The 18388-nt window shown below is 35.3% G+C and overlaps 1 protein-coding gene across 1 annotated transcript in view; it reads left to right on the forward strand.

Moving 5' to 3' along the window:
- LOC123319555 (tachykinin-like peptides receptor 99D) overlaps positions 1–18388 on the forward strand; it is a 709883-nt gene that overhangs the window by 198551 nt on the left and 492944 nt on the right. The window contains exon 3 of the mRNA XM_044906600.1: positions 14316–14427. The gene's annotated coding sequence lies outside the window, so the exon portion shown is untranslated. The remainder of the gene's footprint in view (positions 1–14315; positions 14428–18388) is intronic.

Consider the following 18388-nt stretch of genomic DNA (forward strand, 5'->3'; position numbering starts at 1 on the left):
ACACCTTGGAGAAGCTCGGCAACAGACTAATTGGTCTGTAATTTTCAATTTCTGACATACTTCCTTTTTTATGTAAAGGTTTTACGATTGCAATTTTCAATGCATCAGGAAATATTGCTGCTTCAAAGGATGATCTTATAGCATGTGTTAAAGGTTGACTGATCTCATGTATACAAAATTTCATCAATGAGGTGGAGACTTCATCGTACCCACTGCTATGTATATTGTTCAGGCCTTTCACAATATTTATCACTTCTTCCTCTGTTATGCTCTTGAAAAACATGGATCTATCAGCCTGTTTTAGATAACTGCGGTGATTTTCCTCAGTGTAGTTTGGTGATAAATTTAATCATGAGTCCAATAAATGTTTGTTTAAACTATTTGCAATATTTTCTCCAATTCTATCAATTTGTATACCCTTAGGTATGTTTGCTCCTGTCTTTATTCTATTCACTATGGGCAATATAGTTTTCGACTTATTATCATCCGATTTTTCGATTTTGTTTTGGTAGAACATTTCCTTCTTCTTTGCGAGAACCCTCTCTTATGCAAGTTTTGCTTCTTTATATTGTTGTTCAAAAGCCACATTCACAGAGCTGACTACGTATAGAATGTCCAATCGTCTTTCATGTTCTTGAATGACAGGATCAGTAATATCATATTCTGGAGATTTCTTCTTTAGACTTATTTTCTCAATTGAAAAACTAAGATTGAAATAATGCAGGAATATGTTATAAAAACTATTTCAAATCCGATTTGGATCACTTGACTTATAAACCACTTTCCAATCTGCACTGCTTAGTTTATTTCTGAAATCTTCTTTGTTTTGATCATTGAATAATCTCTTTATTGGATTTCTTACAAGTGAAGCTGACGCTGTGTGCTGTTTGATCTGAATTAAGATTATAATGAATCTAGCTTCGTGGTCTCTATCACCATTTACAAAGATGTTGTCATCTAGAGATTTTGAGATCTTAGTCACTCTTGTATAGTCACTAATTAAAGGATATAAATTATGTGAGCTTAATAAGGAAAATAAGAGTTCTTTTTGTCAGTTTTGATCATTTTCATGCATATGAATGTTAAAATCCCCCAGTAGAACAACATGGCTACTGAATGAAGTCAAATTTTGTAGAATTTTTTCTAAACACTCCAAAAATCCTTCCACCACACTGCTGGGAGTGTATACACACATTATGATAGTTTCTTCTCTATTAATGTCAACTTCACATACGCTGCACTCACAAATACCTTCTCTAGATAACGCTGCTATTTTGGGAAGTCTCTTGAAATTGGTACCCTGTCTCACAAATATGGCATAACCTCCATGTTGATTTTCACCTTTACGACAGACAGCCTCCGCCAAGCAGAAATCAGAGATACCGTAGTTTGCTAATTGAGTCTCTGTTTTCCAATGTTCCGTCACACCGAATATCCGACAATCAGGAAAATCATCCAAGAATGCCTCGAGTCTATTTAAACAAATACCAATTGACTGTATGTTCTGATGAATTATTGTTGTCCTATCCATCTTTGTGTTTTGACTCAATTGAAGATGGTTGTACTATACAAAATTGGCACCACTTTCGAAAAGATCTTTATGTTTCGAAAAGTCAAACCATTTGATGCCAAATCCTGAAGGTCAGGATTCTGGTTTGTACAGTTCACTTTTTTTAAACAAAGGTGCGAATACAACAAATCTTTTGAGTCTGTTTGCTTCTGATGGAATTTCTTTGACCATCATTTCTACATTTTCGAAACCTTCCTTTGTGGTTAAATATTCTACAAGCATCTTGGCCGTTGTACTTCTTTTAACTCTATAGATATACAACCACAATTTTCGCTCCTGACCTGAAGAATCGTTGCTTTATTCTGCAGTTGCAATGTTTTTTTTTTCAGATTGTTGGGTTTCTTGTATGTAACTTCAGTGAAGACTTCCGGTTTTTCAGTTCTGCGGTTCTTACGTTCAGAAGGATTCGTCTCTTCAGATGTTTGTTTTGATTTACTTTCATTCTTGTTGAAGTTATTATTTGTAACTACTCTCTGATTTCTCTGTAGCCTATGTGCATTTCGAACTACTGTCTCTGTGACATCATTGGCTTGCACCGCCGCCTTTGATGGTTGTCCGAAACCACTTTTGCATAAGTGGTGGGCTCTACATTATCTTCACTTATTTGTATTCCTGGAATGTTTATGTTGACGTTTTTATCCACTTTTTTGCCAACTCGGTACATTTAACTTGTAGTGATTCAACTTTTTCCATAAGCAGACTGTTATTTTGCTTTAAAATACTGTTCATTTCTCTGGATTCACTCAATAATTCCTCCAGATATCTCACCTTCAAAACAAGATTTTCATTTATCTTCTGATTTGTTTTGGAAATGTCAGGTTGTTGATCTGCACAATCCCATCACAGGACTTGATTTCCATTCAAGTTCTTCACATTCTCCATTCTTTTAGCACATTTTCTATGAAACTTTGAAGAGCACCGGATACACACTTTTAATTTGCAGCCTTTTGTAGCAGAGCATGAACAATTGTTCGCAGTCATTTCTTTCGGTAAGATATACGCGGAGTTAGCACAAGATGTATGGCAATCGGATGTTTCAGGAACAGCCAAGAAAATGCAATCGGTTTGTTTAGAAATAGACTCGATCTCGAGCCAATCAGAAATAACGTTAAAAATATTTTATATTCAAGAAGGGTTCCCAGTGACCAAGGCGAAAGAATTGTGTTTCATATCATAACAGATTTATACGACATAAGTATCACCCTTATTCAGGGGTTATCGAATTGAAACCCGGACAACAAAAGTTTTCAGTTTTCATGGTTTTTATGTGGTAACATTTCTTTACAGTGTATTGATATCAATAATAGGTACTTCCTGATGAAAACAGTAATGAAGTAGATGGTACAATTTCAGCCCTCTGTATTTTTATACCCTTATGAATTTTCAATTCATGATACATACAAATATTTACGCAAATCATAACCACCCTGTATCGATATAAATTCAACACTGTCTCGAAATTGGCTTGAACAGTAGCTAAAGAAAAGAGGGAAATTTCAACAAGGAACTCCACTCTGGATTATAACTCGCAAGTTGTCTACCACAAAAGCTAACTTTGTACAAACTGTCGACTCCACTGGCAACTATGCGATTAGAGATTCAGGATTTCTGACCCGTATACATGAAATATGGAACCGAACTTCAAGCTCCCCAGACACCATGAAAAAGTCCATTAAGGAAATACGGTGGTATGGTTATGTTATTTCTGGATCGTCCATTTATTCGACACGAAAATTCCCAGTGAAGATTTTCCTTGGCATTGCGATGCTTACTTTGCCACTTGAGACATTTTTATGTGCCGAAAGAGGGGGATGATTCGAAATTGAATTTTCACTACTCTGCCAGATTTTCCATCGCTCCGATTGAAATTTTACGAGATCTTGCTATCAACTTGGGGACATCGAGGTTTAGATATTTCCTTTAAGCGGTCGTCCATTTGGTTTCTGTATACTTGTGATTTCGTAATTTATGGAATTATAGCCCAATGATAGTGCGAATAGATATTGCTATCTGACTTATTCAGCATAATGATGAAAAAGATAAGAAAGCCTTATTTCTGCTTGATAATTATCATGAGATGACAGCAATCTTCAGGTTCTTCGAAGAAATGAATTTCTTCAAGAAATCAAGTAGTTTGAAAAACAATATTCAGACAATCAAATGAATAAACCATAATATTAAAGGATGTAGATATAGAATCACAGGATTTATTCATTGAAATAAGGTGAGTTTATTGAATTGATATGGCCGATACTTGATGAAAATCCATAATTGAACTTGAAACAAATTATTATTATTATTATGACATTAGCCTTGCAGCTTTCACACTCCTTTCCAGAGAAACATTAACTTATCCTAGATATCTCAGATATCAAAAGGATTAAGCTCTTTTGGAGCCCTTTCCAGGTTTTCGGGCTCGTGGTGGTGGTCGGGTTCGGGCCGCTTCTAGGCTTCTTGCTATCGGTTGGTTTCCTGATCCACCCGCACTTCCTGCCGAAGCAGTTCTTTTGCATTTCCCATGTACCGGCGTATAGTTCTCACCGTTCCCAAAAGTACCTTCTGCGGTACTGATGATGATATTGTGATAGCGAAATACGTGTCATGGTTTAAAAAGTTATTCTGTATAATCTGTATAATCTGCTTCCCGTTCAATGTAAGTTTGTTGAGAATTGAAAAACGGAAGAAATCATATTTCTGAAACTGATGATTAGATTTTGTTGAAAGACGATATGTATTCTGCCAAAATTCAGCCTTGTATAAAGGAGAATCCGTGGAAGACAGATAATCAAGTTCATGACAAATATCATCAAACATACTCGAAAGTGTCAGACTAAGATATATTCAAGTTAATTACATATTGACGTAGCTTCTGATAAAGCGAGTCGAAAGGAAGATGGAGTGCGTCAAACTTGACACCTGGATATTTTCGAGCGCATTGGATTTTAATTTTAATGCGAAGAATCTGATTCAAGAATAATGTCAAATATGTAACCTGGCTGTTTCCACATATCTAAGCAACAAAAAACACCAATAAAATAAAAAAAATCAATTTTCCACTTCAATTTTGCATTAATCATGAAAGTGGCACACTATTATAGTCGTTTATGTACCAAGGACGAAATACCGTGTATAATAGTCGAGCCTGTAAATAGATAGCTGAAGATAGCAAACAAGAGAGAACATATTGACATTATTTTTTGTGGAGGTGCATATTACATTGTACATTACAGTACGTAAAATGTCATTTCTCCACAGGCAATATTTCATACGTTCAACCGTTTTTGAGATAGTGGGCAATAGGAGTGGGGCGCTCAGATATACAATCTACAGAGAAAGAACATCGCGCACTCCCTTTTAAAGTACATTCTACGGTAAAGCGCCTCTCAGAGACTCTCAAAATCCGACACGCTCGACTATATCTGTTTCATTTTTTTTCCAATTTTTGATCCCCTGTGGACGCTCATCTTACCAATGAAAATAGTACCTTATGTAACAGCAAAGAATAACAGGAACCAGAAAAAAGTTCACATTATTTTGTACATCTACTAGATCCTCTAACAACGAAGAAGATCACCAGATGATACCCGAATATTTTAAATTCTCATTTATCCCTTCTCTATCTAGTAAAATCAACTCAATCTTCCACAAGAAGCACACAACAAAAAAGTTCTTCACAAGAATTAAGGACCAAACTCCCGCCTCAATCAATTCCAACTTAGTTCACAGAATCCCTTGTTTCAACTGTGATGGATGTTATGTTGGCCAAACTAGTCAGCACTTGAGTAACCGTTTAAAACAACACAAATGTGATTGTAGAAATGTCTCCAACAGTGATAAAACAGCCCTGACCTCACACCATTTTAATTCTGGACACAATTTTACATTCGAAGATACTGATGTTTAGGATGGTGAACTTAATTGCTACAAACGAAGAATCAGTGAAACGTTTTTTATTAAGATTAACAAATCCGTGAATTTCAGAAAAGACATGGGCAATCTCAGCTTGTTATACAACCCTCTCTTACTCCCGATGTACAATGAATAAATTTGTATACGTATAGGTATACATGTCTCTTATTGTTTCATCATTTTTTACAGTTTTCACTTGAAGTCTCCAACTTAGGTATGTTTTTTCTGTATGATATTCTTGTGTTCTCTCTGACATGTGCCCAGATTTATCATTTGAAGAAGAAGGGTAGATCCTTCGAAACGTCGGCTTAGATTGGAATTTTTGAAAATAAATACGTCCAAGATCCTGTTATTCATTCGTTGATGATATCATGAATGCTACACCAGTATACAATACTTTATACAATTTTTTTTCCCACCATAATCTTCATATACCAATGAGCTTTCACGACGCTCGAGTAAATCCACATGTAGCTTCGTGGGCTTCCTTTCTGTCAAGGTATTAGTTTTCAAGTAAAGTTTGAAATTTTGTATTGGGGTAAATCACACTAATCTTAATATGTACAACTGCCATTGCGGCGTAGTGGTCTAGCGCTCTGCCTGAAAATGAGCAAATGACCGTTACTCGGCAACTCGGCGGGTAAGAAACACGCCGGGATCTATATTTTTCAGATGTTGTTCATCTGAATTAATTGCGATTATGACTTTATGCCTTAATTCTTGAAAATATTTCTTATTTTAATAATATGAACCTCTGTAGAAAATTGTCATCCTTCTTGATCGAATTATGGAAAACTATTTCTCACTATTGAACAATATCTAATTCTGAGGAAATGATTTCTGAATTCGTTCTATATATGTATATCTCACGAGAGCTGACTATTCGAAAAGCTTCAAGCCTTATTTCATCTGACTATTTTGTATCAGGAAAATTATATTGAAACGTAACTGGTCAAAGATTTGCCTATTTGCCTTTTTTTCCTTCAGCATTTTTCGTAGCGAAATGTTTGAAAAGTGCTGACAGAAACAGTTCACACACTTCCGTTTGCCCACCTGTTTCACTCGAATGAAATCGAGTGAAGCGTAGGGTTCTAACTACCCCGGTCCTCCGGTCCACTCGGCTAGACATATTTCATTCCTGTTGCACTTCAAAATATGAGTAATTTGTTATACTCGAATCCAACTCTCCAGCCGTCTGAATACTTGAACTTTTGATTATATACACGGAAAGCAGCGATGGAATCAGCACATGCATCGCGGCTTTTAAAAAGTTAGGTCAGGTTATGGCGAACTCCAGAAATTTGTAATATTTCCGTTTTAGTAGATAATTGGATCTGGAGTTGCTAATGTTTGTAAAATTTATGGTGGTATTCTGCTTTCATCTGTAAGACAATCTGTAATTTTTCATGAGCCTACAGTAACATTGCAATTCTTGACGTTTTTAGCGATCTGTAGCTTACAGGAATCCGTAACTTTTTACGATAAGTAGTTCAAAAGTAATACTGTGAAAAGAATATAATTACAGGAACATTTCCAGAATTGCATTATTTACGAATCTGTGAATCGGACACTGACAGATCGATCGTACGCTACAGATTTGTAAGCTACAAATGAAAAGCAGAATACAACCATTTGGTTAGATGAAAATTCACTCCAACATCTTCGTTTACTTCCAAAAGGACTACTGGTTTGGTGAGGTAGTTATAATTTTTTTTAGATCATGAGAAAAAAAAACATTAACCCACGATGAACGAAATAAAAACTAGGTACGAATATTTGCTTTCCAGTTGAAAAAATGACGCGTTACAATAAAGTCATCAACGATCAGGAAAACTATACCTATATTCCGTGTTCTTATAGAATCGCATTCTTTCAAATAACTTCACAGGAAAGTATCGGATGGAGTTATCCTTCAGATTGCAAATTATTGGACAGATATTATTTTATTTTCCATATATGTATTCGAATTGTTTTCGAAAGGGACAGTATTGGTATCGCATTTGCTTGTTCAGGAATATTATTAAGGATTTCCTTATGTTTATATGATGATTAATTTATGTTCAGACAGCTGGACAATTAACAGATTGTTGGGCGTGATTCAGTCCAGCTCACCAGACCTACTACTACGGTCAGCAGTCTGTGACTACGATTCTGGGTCCGTTAGTTAAACAACACGGTCCTTGTGGCAGAGTTAGTCATCCCTTAAAGGAAGCAGAACATTGAAGGTTCGTCGATCCTCGATCCTGAGTTGTTCTTGTTACGACCAGATCAGTTCTCATGTCCTGCACCCCTTTTGTCTACAGTGCTAAATTTTGGTTTTCTTAAAAACTAATATTTCGAATAGGGATGCACCTGAAACTAATTTTTTTATTCATGCCTCAAAGCTAGAGAGGAGTTGAATCGATAACCCTATTCGATTTTCTATCATAACTTTTCACAGGCTCCGAAAGTAATCATTCAAAATTTGGCATTGAAAAGACAAAATCTGAATGAAATACATTCTTTGTTCTGTTTCTGAAAAACCAACCAAATTGCCATGACCTTTTTTGTCAGTTTGACCTCCAGCACAGTGTTATAATGACTCAGTTCGTTGTGTGTACTTAATTTGTGCAAAAATTATGCAAGAAATTTTTCAAATGAGTAATATGCCAGTTCGAAGTTCAAAAAAGGATTAAATTCATTCGTTTTCGGTTTCGAGACAAAATCCTAATTTCAATATATTATATTTTCTGATAAGCTTGAATGAAAAGTTATGGTGAAAAATGAAAAGGTAATGTCTATTCCACCCTTCTGTATGTATGGGGAATCAGTGAAAACTTCAGTGGTAGTTGCATTTCTAGTTGAAAAATACCACTGCAAAATTCCTCTCTGACCTCTCGTCATCTACAGAAACATAACTCTTCAACGAAGCGTTTCTGGACATGACTCCCTAGCAGTCATCTTGTTTCGAGGTACTCAATATATCTCTGAATTTATTCGCCTTAGGGATCTTGGGATTAATTCGATCAAAAATGTTCAGTGTTATATAATGTTTGGATCTAATTAATATCAAGAGAAATTACAAATTCTTTAAAAATAAATATTAAAAGAATTGAATAAACAAATATCGAGTCTAATTGTATTTGAATTCATAAAAATTGTCAAGCAGTTAGAGTATCCCGTAGAAATGATATCCGGAATAAACGGAAAAGTTGGTAATATTTTCGTATATCGTAGACGTTACAACTATAGGTTATTTGCAATCTTTTGCGTGTCCTGCACCTGCAGTTGAGCTATGTTAGCTATGTTTACTTACCTGAGAAACTCCCTGGATTATTCCACTAACCGGCAAAATAATCGATCCACTCAATAAATCGTGGAAGTTTTATCATTCATAAATGTGTTATTTTGAGTCTAATAACATTGAATTTTTTTTTTCAATTGTAGGTGAGTTTATATGAAATCTATAACAAGTTTTGAATTTCGAGAAAATCAGGCATACGTACGATATCTCTTTTCCTACTTTTATTTTCAAACCACTAGGAGTGTTCCAGTTGTTCCACTTTTGCCATCAAGATGCATCATTTCTTAATAATTTAATTTTTCATTTATTAAAATAGCTCAATTTTGGGAAGAATCATTATTTTTGTTATCAACAAAATAGAGTCGTGTCCTATTAGACTAGTCGCCCTCTATGACTCGATACAATAATGAAAAAAGTATTACAATTAGTATGGCACAACAAAAATTTATTGAAATAAAGAGGAATCTCTGCAAAAAGAAAATAATAAAAAAGTTTCTAGCATATGACGAAAATGCAAAGTAAAACAAAAAACTTTTAACACTGCCTTGAAAGATATAGGGTTTCAAGAAAATCTGTAAATTTTTTCAATTTCACTATCGCTATAACAGTAAGTACACATATTCAAATGGTAAAATAATACTAATAATAATGATGGTAAAATACTGAAAACAAAGTGAAAAACATAACCATGAATGGTTCTCAGGCCAGCCAGCTTGGAAACTTGTATACCATGCGCTCCGGATCCACAGAGCCTGCAAATCCCATGTGCTAACTTTTCCATACATTATAAATGATATTTTTTCCGACAGTGTCTCTTCAGCAGTCCTTAACGTAACCTACAGTTTTAACCGTAAAGAAATTGTGAAATGTAATGTTTCACTGAAAACCCTATATCTTCCACAAAAATTAAGGTATTGTAATAAAAAAAAATTAAATTGTAGAGAAGAGATGTGTATTGATGATAAAACAAGAAATTTTGAGATAGCACAATTGCAACACTCCACAGGTGGTTTTGAGTTAGAAATCTTGAATTTCAAAACTTATGATAGATTTCATATAAACTCAGCAACAATTGAAAAAACAAACTTATACCAATCGTACTCAAAATAACACATTTATAAATAAACAAATTTCATCGATTTGTGTCAGATTGTAATCCCGTAATTCAGGACTGATGATTTTCTTTAGTCGAAAAATAGTCACAATGAATTTTGGCAATCAGAATGGAATTCGTGTAATCTCTTCAATGAAGGTTCGATTATTGATCCTTCAAAAAAAGTCCCTGGATCTGATCTTCCTAGAGAAATTTGCTGTACGCTGAATCGACTTAGAACTGGCCATTGACAGAGTAATAGCAGGCTCTTTCGATAGAATGCTGTTGATAGTCAAGATTTGAGTGTGGCGTAGAAGAAAAAACTATAGACCAATTGGTAAACAGTTGCACAAAATGAAATTTCAGGGTGGCTTCGAAGGAATTTATTCTGTTACCGATTCTTTTTCGAGATAGGTTTCAAATTTCAAATCAATTAAATGGGAATTTAAAATTAAATATCTCTCTCCTTTTTCCTTCTTTTTTGTTTCAGATTATTCTCACTTCGTCAACCACCATGGTAGAAGGTAGAAGGAGTTTTGGCTTTTGTCCTATTTCAAATGAAAAAGATGTTTTTCAATTATATCATAATATTTCAGCTTCTTTTTTACACAACTTCATTTCACTTATGGGCAGAAAGAGAGTTTTTGTCTGTGTTTTCATGTATCATACAAAGATACTACGCCGTTGAAATTTTTCCCCTGCTTATACTGAAATCTGGAACGAGGAACAGGTTTTAGGATCTTTCTCATGTTGTAATTTTTAAAGGTACATACAGATTACTCTGAAGCGCCAACTATTGAGCACAAAAATAGTCTCCCCTCATTTTTGAAGAAATTTCAAACTGTATGCAATTCAGTTCCATACTATAACAGCTAAATGAATTGGTTGAAGCTTCCATATTACTAACGACACAAGATTGTTTTCTAGTCTCCATAATTGAAAATTTCATCGAATTCTAATTGTGAACTATCAAATTTCTAGAAATGATAAACAAAAACTGAACTCCTTCAATCATATGGAGCATAATTTCAAAATACAGTAATGTAAATTTCAAAACGGCCATGGAAGTCTGCCCAAGATTTCGGTTAGGTAAACAAACATTTCGCAGAGAATAGGTAAGTGGTGTAGACATCTGCTCACGCGAAATGATTGATACAATCCCGCATATTCCGCCATGTCCGACACAATTGGCGATTTCATTCGACCGGTTGTTCGATGGACCACGAGAACAGGTTGAACGGAAAATACGATGCTAGAGGGCCACAATGCATCAGTAAAATCATTAGCATAAACGTGTGTTTGTGTGTGTGAAATACGTACATAGCTATTCATATTGCGCAATATTAGGTATAGTTTGAACAGAATGATAATTTCCGTATCCTATCATAGGATACTACTATGATCCATGTCAGATTTTAAACAAGTTCTTTTGGATTGTGATTAAGATTGAGGAACTGGAGATGTTTGTTTCGTATCAAGCACACAAAAATAGTTGAAACTCACTCAATAGAAATTTTCAGTTTCGAGCTTAGAAAAAGTGGGAATATATGTACCCATAATCATCCAAAGATTCTTATAAATATGTATTTGGCTTATATGTGTATAACCCTAGTTGAAATTTGAACTTGAAGAATGATTTTACAGACTTTCCCTACAAAGATGTGTTTCTTAGTAATAACACTTCAAATTATAATTGGTATGAGTATGAATCGGTTATTATAGTGAGGTGGCTTACACAATGCATTGTCACTTTTTTAAATGGAGCCAAAGATGATACAAACAGATCCACTCTACTGACGTTGCCACAGATCATTTCCTAGCAAATCAGTTAAAATTTGTTGGTTCTTCACAGTTTTAATGATATCGATATAACTCATCTTTTCGGGAATTCAACACTCCAATGATTTTTTATCATTTTTTCCATTCGCTGAGAGGATTCTGAGAACTGAACAGTTTATATTGATTTTTTCAAATGCCGTCGTCAAGCCGTCACCTAATGAATTTTGTATGTATGTGGATACCCATGGTAACTGAAATAATACAAATCAAACTGTTCTTCATTATCTCCAGAATGGCATTGACTTTGGATTCAAATTATGTACCAAGTACGAACAATCTGTCTATTACAGACTACAGTCGAGCCTGCAAATTGATAGCCGAGGCGCAGCAGTGGATAGCAATACTACGAGACAATATAGACACTTTTCGCCCAAGTGTATATTACATTTTTTCGTCGAACCATATAGTTATCTACATGTTGAACAGCATTCTGTTTCATTATGCTACGGATGTCACGGCGCTGCTCAGATTGAAGTACGTACCTACGAGTTTTTGGAGTTTTTTTTCGAAGAGAAATCAACCCTGGTACCATCTTAAAATCATCATTTGAAAATTTTTTCATGTGGTATGTGTAGGGTTTTCAAAAGCAAAATTTGAAATTATTGTCATATATACATGGCCAATGTTAGACCAAAGTTACAATTTTTTAAAAGTAACACTCTGATATTTGGCCTCAAAAATGGAATGGCAAGCTCAAATTATGATGATTTTCTTCAGATAACTTCATACCTTACAGGGACCATTTACGAGATAATGGCGGAAATGGTTCACTAGAATTAGAATTAAAAATCGAAAATTGCTCAGAAACTATCAGGTTCAGATGTAGAAAAATGTTGTGAAAAAATAGTTTCGAAATTAATTTTCAAGTTCAACGAGATATAAAAATACCGGGAGTGCCATTTGAAATAGGAAAGTTTTCGACGATTATTTGTCCTTGATGTTTGAGAATTAATTATGATCACTCTGGATATTCCAGAGTTGAAATTTTCTTTTATATGTAGAAGTAGCCAACTTGTCAACTCGAAACAATTCTGTCTGTATCGCTGGCGTAACTAGTTTCTTCATGAATTGCTATTTGAAAATCTCCATATTTTCGATTCTTCGCTATTATCTCGTAAAGCGTGCTTCTGTAGAAACTCATCATTACTTGAGCTTGCCATTCCATTTTTGAAGTCAAATATAGGGTGTTACATTTGAAAAGTGTAACTTTGGTCTATATCTTTGTTTTCTAACAACCTGTATATATGAAAATAATTCTAAATTATGCTTTGCCACATCCTACACACACCACAAAAAAAAAATTCAAAATATCTTCATTTACTCTCTCAAAATGAGCGCCGCGTCTGGGGTGGGCCACACCGTATATTCATATTAAAAAGACTCTGTTAGCTTGGTTGGAATTAGGTTGGAATATGCTTCTATTATTCAACATTTTATATATGCCTGTTATCGCTATCAAATTGAGTCAGCTCCGATAAAAGGCCTACGCCTTAGAGTATATGAGTGTTTATATTCGTCACAAGGATTTCTTCAGATCACACTCTTGAGAAGATTTGTCATCCTCTCATTACACAATACAAAGAAGTACTAGCATTGTAATTTTTGTACGGCCTAGTTAACAATATAATTCGTCTTTATTTATGTATTAAAAGCTCATAACTGAATATGAGGCCCTCTCAAAACTTCTCGTACCTAGGTTTATGCTCTAATCAACATCAATTTAAGCGACGATGATCACCAGGAAGATGGTACTATCTCAGTTGATTGTTGAGAGAGATACAGCAATATGCGTCATTTAATTTTGAGAAGTATTGACCATAAACCAATGAAATATTCTTCATAGACAGTATAACTGTTTCAAGACGTGGTTCGCGTCGATTCGACGAAATAGAGTGTTTATCACATAGACATCTCGAAGTCTATCGATTTATTATTCAATGATTGAATTCGAGTCCATTGAAATTATATTGTTGGAGCTTCCCAGACTATGATGTTGCTCATTTGGTTTATTCGCTCAGTGAATTAAATTTTTTTTATTCACAAGTAGAATATGGGAATAATTGAGCCTGTATTACGATTAATAAATATGCATAAATGAATCAATTCTTTTTTCAGTGTGTAAATTTAAGGTCCAAACAGCAAGAACTGTTATAATACTATTGAAACATTGAAAATGGTACGAAAGAAATGTGATTTTCAACATTCACCATTTTTCACGAGTATCCTAATAGCTCATGAACCGTGGAGTTTTCATCCGAGATATGTTACACTGTTGAAATTTTTAACAGAGCGCAGTTATTTGAGATTAGATAGTAGTATAAAGGTTGTTTTCGGTATAACTGGGAAATCCAGAAGTTCGAAAATGTTTTAGGGAAAAAGTTCATTGTCGAAAATTGCAATGTGAATCACCCTGTATAATATGGTTATCTGTAACAATGTGATTTCATTCTCCGACAACGTAGGCATTACGATCATTATTTTACGAACACGACTAATTTTCCAAATTATTAAGGAAAAATAATTTCTTTAGATTTTTGATACCAATGTTCATGAGCATTACCAATCTTGTCCGCCAAATCAACAAGACAAACAGGATTTTCAATGTTCTTTCATCCTTTCAGGTCCACAAAATTGATTCAAATCGAAGGGGATAACGATAAGCCGCTACTCGTCACGAATTGATGGTGCTGTAACATTTTATTGTCAACATCGAGTGGATTTAGAGTTTATCGGGTAAGTCACTGGAAAAATACATAAAACATGACATGACTCATGTGTTCTATACATGATTGCTTGATTTTTTCTGTATAAGAATGTCCTAATGGAATACTTACTTCTTTATATGAACAAATCAATTTTCTTCAACATTGAAGCTGCCTAAATATTTGAAACTTCACCTGGTAAATTGAACCTTAAAGGAACTCATTTTTTTCAAACACTTAGATGCTTGACATCTTGTCAGAACGATTGGTCAGTTTTCATCGGCTCGAGTCGTTACAACGTGAGGTTTGCTAAACCCTATATATTTAATGGTTTCAGAGATGACTTGGGCAATTTTATTACTAGTACCTAGTGAAAAAGGTGATTACTGAAGGAAGTCGATAAATTTCATTATGTGCTACAAGTATAATTTCACATTCCAATAAATATGGCACTTTCGTAAGTTCTTACGAATTTATGCTATTTCTCATATTCATTTCAGATACTGGAATGCTGCCAGAAGTATAATTCTGTTACTGCTTCAAAGCGAAGATATTTTGATACGCAACCCAAACCTCCTCAACCCTTTGGTTGAATACTGAAAAATCTTGCTTATTGGAATTGACAAGTGTTTTTCCGTCAAATATTTTTTGTTTTTTAGCTTGGGGAAATGAAAAACTTTGTTTCTCTCTGGCGACTCGAACAAAAAATGACAGCCTGTTTATTTTCATTCTGAACTGGTCGAGAGTAAATTCCGACGAAAACACATCGGCGTATTCCACAAGTTTACGACTCGGTAAAAGAAGGATTTCCGATTAACTCAAGTTCTTGGAGTTGTTGTTTGATCAGAATAGAGATGTCTACCATCAGCAGCTCAAGGATCAGCTGAAATCATTTCCCGTTCATCGACGTTGATAGTATGTATTGAACTTTCTTCCGATATTGACGCGGCTATAGATTTGCTGTTAAGCTTTCCGGTCAATCATACCTACTACACTTAGATGGAATCCAAGTGTATCAATGAACGTTTGGCTGCTGAACACCACACAGAAAAGTACTGTTCCTGCTTAAGGTAGAAAAATGTGATCTGACTGAAATATTCTTTTGCTGAACATTTTTCCCAACCTTGAAACCTAAATACATGAAATGGAAAATGAACATTCGTTTCATTCAAAAAAAAGTTGGGTTGGACATTGTTTTCGCATAAATTTTCAATGCGAAAAGATAGAAAAGTCCATAAATTTATGCTTTTAACTCAACAACCTCCTTGTCGCGCCAGACAGAATTATCGAATGTGTGTTTTTTTTTTATAGCAGGGGGAATCTGCGACCGTGAAAAAAAAACACGGGGCTCTATCTTTCGCCCAGAGGAACCCATTTCTAGTGAACACTGTGGGGTTACTCACTCTTCCGAGTTTGCGACCCACTAAACCTAACCTCCTTTTTTTTTATTCCGGTCATTTGCCTATAAATCATTTATCCCTTGATCACTTAATTTCTTCTTGCACATTGTCGTGCTAGGGTTTTCATGTTCGTCCATTTCGGATATCTCTTCTTAGTATAGTTTTAATAAGTTTCCGTTCTCACTTTAATCTCTCCTCAAATGATCTCGCGGTCTCCTTTTGTAAATTCTCATTCTTCCTCTGTCTTCCTCCGGATCGTAGTCCACCAATCTCCTGAGTTCTTCGTTTGGATGTTTCGAATAACTTTTCAAATTTCCTCTCCATAAATTCGGTGATGGTTTCCCACTTCAAATCTCAATATATCTGTTTGTATCTGACAAACCAAGGCGCATCTATGGCACATCGTAGTAGCTTGTTTTCTGTTGCCTGAATTCTTTGTATATGGCTCTTTGCCGCGAATCCCCAAGCACCTGATCCATAAGTCAGTTGCGGTCTAGCAACAGCTTTGATTATTTTCAATTTTGTCTCATTTGACATGTGGCTCTTTCTACCTATCAACAGGTAGAGCATATTCATCGCTGCCTTGGTTTTGTCAACGGCTTGTTTGATATGGCTTCTCCAAGTTAGACCTTTGTCTAGGGTGATACCTAAATATTTCGCTTCGTTTTTCCATTCGATTTCTTTTCCATCTACCTCTAGATTTGTTGTAGTTCTCAGTCTCCTCTTTTGCAGTAATATCGCTTGGCTCTTTTGTCCGTTGAGCTTTATTTTCCATTTAATACACCAGTCATTCATTTCATCTATAGCTTCTTGTAATATTCCTTTTATGATTTCTGGCTTGCGATGTCGCATTGCGATTCCCGTGTCGTCGGCGTATAGTATCAGCATAGTCCTTGAAGATTTTGGTATATCGTGAATATTTATGTTATACAGTAACGGCCCCAGTATTGACCCTTGAGGCACTCCTGCTTCCCTATATCCGGTTGTGGAGTTTTCTCCTTCCACTTTTACGTAGAATCTTCTGTTCCCCAAATAATTCCAAATCAACTTGCACAGTTTGATTGAATATCCAGCATATCTCATTTTGTAAATCAATCCTTCATGCCATACTCTGTCGAATGCTATGGCGACATCTAGTAGTACAAGACCAGTTGCTTGTTTATTTTAGAATCCTTCTGTTATGTATTCTGTGAGTCTCAGTAATTGCTGTTCTGTTGAGTGATTTCTTCTGAATCCGAATTGCTCTGCTGGAATGAGATTCAGATTTTCAGTTTCTTCTGTAAGCCTTTTAGCGATTTCTCTTTCTACTACTTTTCCTAGGGCGGACAATAAAATTTTCGGCCTGTAGTTTTGGGGTAATTTTTTATCTTTGCCTGGTTTGTTGAACACTATGATTTCTGCAGTTTTCCACTTTTTCGGATAGTGTTCAGTCCTCATTATACCGTTTGCAATATTTGTGAGAGCAGCTATACCTTTTCTAGGTAATTTCTTCAACATAACATTCGTTATTTTATCACTTCCGGGAGCTTTTCTATTTTTCAAGCTTCTGATTATCTCCTTTATTTCGAATGGAGATGTTGGTTTTTCTATTTTGTCGTCTACTGGTGGTTCGTCCATTTCTTCTTCGTTGTTCTCAACTAGTTCTTCCACATCATCATTATCGTCATCAGGTCTGTAATTTATTCTCGATTCTCTTTCGATCGAGTCCGCCAGTGCTTCTGCTTTATCGATATTCGTATATGCCATTCCTCTTTCTCCGTGGAGAGGTGGTATTTAAAGTCTTTTCTCTTCTCAGACATTTTTGCATTTTCCATGCAGAATGATCGATAATATTTAGTTCTTGAACTCTTTTGTTCCATCTATTTGTTCCCATGTCCTTCAGGGCATTTTTTAGAACTTGGCTGTGTCGGTTTAGATTTCTCTTATTTATATCTGTTTTGTTGAGCCTGTATGTTTTTCTTAGTCTCCGATTTTCCCTGATGAGATCTTTGATTTCTCTGGGTGTATCATCGTGTGGATGTATCGGTGCTGGCCTCGTTATTTTCTTTGTGCTCTTTTTGTAGGCATCTAGTATATTCTTTTCTGGTTTATCAAATGCTCTTTCTAGGTCTTCCGGTGTGTTGATTGTTGGTATTTCTGTTACCTCCGATTGTATCAGATGGCTATATTTAGTCAAATCGGTGTATTTTCTTGGGGTTGTGGTTAGAGGTTCCGTCCCACAAGGTCTCTATCGAGAATTCTCTAGTGATATTTTTGATAATTGCGATATCAATTATATCTGGTAATCCATTTCCGAATGCTAGGTACGTTGGTTCTTCAGGTCCAATAACGATAGCTTCATGTTTTTCAGCGAGATCTTTCAGTTTTCTGCCATTTCTGTTTTCCATCCTGCTGTTCCATTCTGGAGATTTGCAATTAAAATCTCCGATGCAGATTTTCGGGTTTGTTCCATCTAGTAAGTTGTTGATATCTTCTTCCAATAAGTTATTTGGGGGTCTTTTATATGCCGATGTGACTTCGACTCTTTGTTGATTTATGTTCCAGAATCCGTCGGCGGATTCAAAGACTTTTCTGTTTTCTTTTGTTTTGTTG

Source organism: Coccinella septempunctata, chromosome 8, assembly GCF_907165205.1.
Source record: "Coccinella septempunctata chromosome 8, icCocSept1.1, whole genome shotgun sequence".
In the NCBI taxonomy this organism is placed as follows: domain Eukaryota; kingdom Metazoa; phylum Arthropoda; class Insecta; order Coleoptera; family Coccinellidae; genus Coccinella; species Coccinella septempunctata.